Here is a 6,162-nt window from a genome sequence, read left to right on the forward strand (position 1 = left end):
AAAGAAGGGAAATATGAAAGAACTATAGACATAACCCTCATTCATAGATGGCGAGCTTCTCATCAAGTAGTAGTTGGACAATTGTGAAATTTCACTACATCTTTCAAGTCTTTCTAACAGCCTATAATATTAATTAGAAAATTTGTTCCCTTCTAGCACATTGGGTAAAATGAATACAGAGATTTTAGCTTGCATTTGACAAACTTTTATAAATCTATACATAGTTATATCCCACAGCAGGAACATAGTAATTTTGCCCACAATCAAAAGAAGGATTTAGGAGTCAGAAAGGTCATTTAAATCTAGTCCCTTTATCTTCAGCAGGTTTGCTCTGTCTATGACCAGGTTTGAGATGGTTTAAGGGCATGATTAAGTCCATCGCTTCTGATCAGTTGAAAGACAATTGCATGTGAGAGGTGGTGTATAATCAGTAGAGATTTTAAAAAATAATGAAAATGGTAAAAAAAACCCACAATTGCTACATATTTAGTCTTTGGTGAAAATGCTTTCACTGACACTTTTGCTCTGATCCATAAGTTCAAGACCGATTTAATTTGTATAGCACCAATGCAAGAGGCGAGCTGAAGGGTGTGCAAGTTAAGCCGTACAATATTTACTGAAATCAGTCTCTGAGTGTTGTGGGGTAAGATACTTAACTGACTTAAGTGGTTTTATTTTCAATGCAGTTGAAAATGTTCTGTAATTAAATACCCAATAAAATATAGATCAGCAAGGAAGAAATGAGGAATTGGTCTTAACTACTGGAAGGATCAACCCATATTTATATTTGATGAAAATGAAAATGCATAAGGGGCTAAAAGCTTAAACAACTCCTTGGATACTTTGGGCATATGAACAAATGGCCTTCATGATAATTTTTTTCCCTGTTGTTCCCAAATGGAGACACTTCAATACCTGCTCTGCACTTTTAGAAAAGAGACCTTGTCTCATGCATGTATTTAAGGCACTCAAATTTGTGTCAATATTTACAAGAGCATATGAATGAGATCCTCTTTTTTATCCCTTGGAATTCCAAGAATCCATTTAAAATTACTATGGGTTTATGACCTTCTGAAAGAACTTTTAAAGTAAATGTAAAAACAACAAAAGCAAATACAATAATACAAAAGTTTGGCAGGCAGGGCAGGATTACCAGTTTGATTTTCTATTCTTCTTCTGTTTCCATGACATGTTTATGATATTTAGTAAAAGCAAAACGATAGTTAAAGTGTAGGTGTTCCAATATTTTCTCAGAATTAGGGGGAAGTTATAAAGTATATTACTGACTTCCTGATTCCATAAATTAACATATCAATGTTAGACTTAAGGATGAGCTTAGTGACTAAATTTATAGCTTAATGGAATTGTTTCAGATTTATGTTCCACTGAATCCTCCTGACATGGAAATTAGAATGAAAAGGTATGCCCTTCATATGTCCTTTCATTTTTTTAAAGTTTTTTTTTTTTTTTTAAATTTTTGGCAGAGCCAATATTAGCCTTTCTCACCCTGGGAAACTTTTCTACATGATCCCTGAATAATGTCAAATAATTCTGAGACAGCCAAAGCACATGCTTTTTATTAAATTCTTAGGTCTGAAGCTCATGTAAAGGCCACTTTAGTGAATCTCTTTTAGCATTAACACCTTGAAAACCTTTCTCATATACATATATATATATACACACATATATATGTATATATAATTTCACATTTATTACATGTTTTTCTAGTTCAAATCATTTACTTTCTTTATTAAGGAAGTCTTTATTAAAGAAGTCTTTCTTTCAAGGAAGGCATATTTTGAATTAAATGCTAGGACTTGAATATATTATTACGAGATAAGCTGATCAAATGTCATTGTGTAAGCACAAGTAATAACTACAGTGGGTGAATACTCTGGGTTTCCATCTAAACAATGTTTTTTATAATTGACAACTAACCTTACATTATAGGGATTTTCACCCCAGAAGTTGGCCAGTGTTTGAAAAACAAATTAGATGAAAACTAGATTCTGTATGGGTTGGCATATCTATAATGAAATTATGTTTACATTAATATACATAGATTAATTTCACAACTATATTGGGTGCACCAATATTCTTTTCCAGGTAGAAGACTTAGTCAAGCAATTGGATTGCAAGAACAATGGCCACATTTGAAGCTGTTTCATTAAACTGTTTCATTTTTTTCCAGGACATAGTTAGATAAAGCAACCACAGGACTGTTTTTTGCACAGTACTGCACTGAGCAGTGTATTAATAAGTATTATCTGACACAGGTTCAAATAGACTTAACTATTTTTCATGTGAGTCCTAAAAATGTTCACAGTGATTATCAAGGGTAATTAAAAAGTCAGAGTGCAGATACCCCTTTAAATGTAAGAGAATTATATTTTGTACTTATCAATCAATCTCATTTTGAAGTGGTACGAACAAGGTGCTTGAAGCATATAGTTTCCAAATAAACAACCAAATTTTTATGAGATAGGTCCAGGACTTTTAAGTTTTATTTGTATTGACATTAAAGACAAAACAAAAATTCCTTTCAAGGTACTAGCAAAAACAAAAAACAAGCCCCTTAAGTTGTTATCTCTATGTAGCCTTCTCAAAATATATTTTAAAAGATGGCAAGTGCAGTATTGCCAATAAATTCAAATTACATCAGGAAAATTCACAGTATAAAACTAATTCTTTTTTCCTTGAGAAAATCATGAGAGATATTTAATTTATTTCTGTACAAAAGATTAGAGTCACCAAACAACAATACAGTACATGCTACAAATGGATAAATCTTGCCAGAATACCATTAACTTAAAATATAAATATTCATTGAGCTTACCACGTGCCAGGCACTATGATACAACATAGGTTAGTGGGCTATGTTTAAGCAGGGGGTTCTCAACCCTGAAGCCTCAGGAATATCTTGTGGACTGTATCTGAGGTGAAGTTTGAACATTTTCAGTTTTTAAAATGCTAAATATACTAGTAATTTGAGTATCCAGCCAGTTCCGAAAGCTACTGAATTACAGCAATACAAAACTACTAAGAGAAGGTCTCTGGACTTGCAAAAACTACCACGAAATGAGGGATATGGTGAGAATTGCCTTCCCTACCATGACTCTAACTGTTCCAGAGCAGCTAGCAAGAAGGAAAAACCAGCACTTTTCTAAAATGTAGGGTAAGAGAAAAGATAAACAACTCTATGAAAGCAAAGAAATAAAGGAAAACATGTCTGTCATTTGCATGGAAAATAGCATCATATTTTATCAAAATATATAACTCCCATACCTTCTTGTGGAAGTAAGAATATTTTGTCTTTACTAAGAATAAAAGAAAATATGATCCATAAAAAAGAAGGACTTTAAGATACATGAACGTGAAATTCTCAACTAAGGTAAAGGAAATTGCTCCTTTAAAGTAAAAGCTATAAAAAAGGAATGGAATTCTCATCTAACTGAAATTAAAAATCAATGTAAATGGAGAAAAATATACACAAAAATCATAAAAGTGGTTAACTCTAGGCAGTGAGATTGGTAGTGATTTTATCATTTTTTTAATTTTTCTTAAGTGTATTTTCTAAAATTTCTTAAATGCATAGGAGCTTCTCTTAAGTAAAACAAAAAATTCTAGAAGTTTAAAAGGTACCACTAGGATACAACTAAAAAATGACCCAATGACATCATAATGCAATACTGAATTGAAAGGCAATCATTGTACATTTCAGAAGTGCATTACACATTCTAACATTTTCAGAGAACACATTTCCATCTTATTTTAAAATGGGCATACATACACAAAAATATGTAAAATAGCTATTATACATTTATATGGAAGTCAAGCATTTACCAAAAGATTTGTAAATTTGCAACAGGTTTTATTGGTCAGTGTCCCCAAAGTGGGGTATGCATACTCATTGTACAAGAAATCATTTTTGAAGGGTAGCCAGACTCAATTATAGGTGCTTAGGTTGTGAGGATGGGGTGGTAGAGAAGATTTGACTAGGTAGGGGTAAACAATAAGCAAGTGAAAGAGAAATAAATGTTTCTTTCCCTGGTTCTTCATAATCACATTTATACATTTTTTACACATATTCTTGGATCGTTCGACAATGTTATAAGAAGGGGAAAAAAAGAAAAACAAAAGCAAAACAAATGAAGAACTGAAATCAGAATCACTAATGTTATCAAGTAGGGAAACAAATAAATTAAAATCTAGCAGCCATCAGCAAGAGTACAGCAAAGACGATGCTGTAAAAAGAAACAAAGAAAATTGCTAGAAAACTGTATGCATCATATTCTTTCAAACCAGCAAAATATGCTCCTGCATACAATGGAATATAAACAGAACATTTTTCCTGTAAGGCATAGAAATGCAAGTTGTTTTCTGAATATTGTGGATGGGTAAAAATGTGTTTGTAGTAGTAATTCTACTAAATTATTACAGAGTGGGCCAGGAACACATTTATGGATTCTGGGGACAATGTGTACTGTACTTCTTTGATTGGGATAATGGACACTCTAGCCAAAATTTTTTTTAAAAAAGCATAAGAATACAGAAGTACAAGACAAAGGTAAATGAGACTTCACTGATATCTTACCAACATTTAGATGGAAATCAAATTTAAATGCAGTCCACTCTACTTTTGAAAAGGCTTTAGTCAGCTCCCAAATCTGGTTTGCTTGACGCAGTCTCCTATGAGAATACTCAGAAGGTGTCTTCTTAAACAGCAAACCTATTTTTAGTAGTGGAGCTGTCCTTAGTGGCTGTGTCTGCATGGGACTGATAACCAATCACTGTCTTTGGAGGAAGCCCTAATCTTTCCTTGTATTCCCTCTCTATGTGTGTAATAGCTTCTCTGTTTTCATATTCAGTAGTCTATATTGCTATCTTATCATCTTTAGCTCTAACGTTAACAATAGCTCCACATACATCATCGCTGTAGTCACCAAATATTCTCCAATAAGGCACAGCAGTGTCTCTAGCCAAAAGCGATCAAGGTCACTTTATCCACTGTTTGTTCAATGTAATTAGCCATCATCCTCCATGTTTATTTTTCTCATCTTCCCACATAGGCTCAACACCATCCTTAAAAAGTGAGTAGTCACCAGGCATTAAATTATTAGACAACTGAATATGGTTGTACAGAGCTCAAAAGTCTTCAACAGTATCAAACTTAGAGATCAAAGTTTTGCTTGCCAAGCTTTCTTTTTATCATTTTTAAAAAAACCAGAGCGCTCATCTGTTCTGTATAGGATGTTTAATATTGTGTTCTGGGTTAGCAACCTCATGATTAGATTCTGTTTTCTCTTCTTCTGTAGGTGAGGGATTAGGAGTAGGGGTGGTTTCTGGTTCCACAGTGACCATCGGAGGTCCATTTACACATTCTTGGTCAGGCTCTGGTTTCCAGGGAAGGGCTAGACAAGAAGGGTTGGATGGATACCTGGGAATGATCCTGCAGGTTTGGCTAACCTGCATTCTGGTTCCTGGGAAGGTCCCATCCACCAAGCCTGGAGCCAGAGGCCAGGTCCTTTGGATTTGAGGCAGAGCTGTAATGTCCAATACCTTGTCATTTCTCACCCAGGCAGTAAGTTTAGCTTAAGAGACTAGGCAAGTCACTTCTCTTTGGCTGATTCTCAGCTCACTAGCTACAAAATAGGAGTAATAATAGTACTTACCTAGGATGTTTGTAGTGAGGGTTAAATGAGATGATAATTACTATAACATTTTAGCATAGTACCTGACATATAATAAATGTTTCCTTATATAAGGCAGTCTTTCTATTAATACATTATCAAGCCATCATCCTGGGAACATGTTTTCCTATAATTCATATTTTCAACTCACCAACAACTGCTGACAGCCAAGATTGCCTGATTGACCTGGTTATGGATTCATTGAAAGACTTTATTCAAAATATATGAAGAGATGCCTAAACAATCTGATATAATTTATTTGTAAGTATTTTCTAAGCAACATGGTAGCACGTTAAGGACAGATGCTTCAAATGGCCCCTTGACACAAAAGCTTGACACAAAAGTTTGCTGAACTAAAATCACTTATAGCATGTTATCTAGGATTGATCTCAGTGTCTAACATTATCAGAATTAGTTAAATGATGTGTACCTTTTCCTACACTTACATATGCAAGCTGTGATTCTTACTGCT

At 33.9% G+C, this 6,162-nt stretch overlaps 1 pseudogene; it reads right to left on the reverse strand.

Annotated features, from left to right (window-relative positions):
• Positions 1-4,716: 4,716 nt before the first annotated feature.
• Positions 4,717-5,361, reverse strand: LOC105814724 (annotated as a pseudogene).
• Between the last annotated feature and the right edge of the window lie 801 nt (positions 5,362-6,162).

This window comes from Propithecus coquereli, unplaced genomic scaffold, assembly GCF_000956105.1.
Source record: "Propithecus coquereli isolate 6110/MARCELLA unplaced genomic scaffold, Pcoq_1.0 Scaffold303, whole genome shotgun sequence".
Taxonomy (NCBI): Eukaryota; Metazoa; Chordata; class Mammalia; order Primates; family Indriidae; genus Propithecus; species Propithecus coquereli.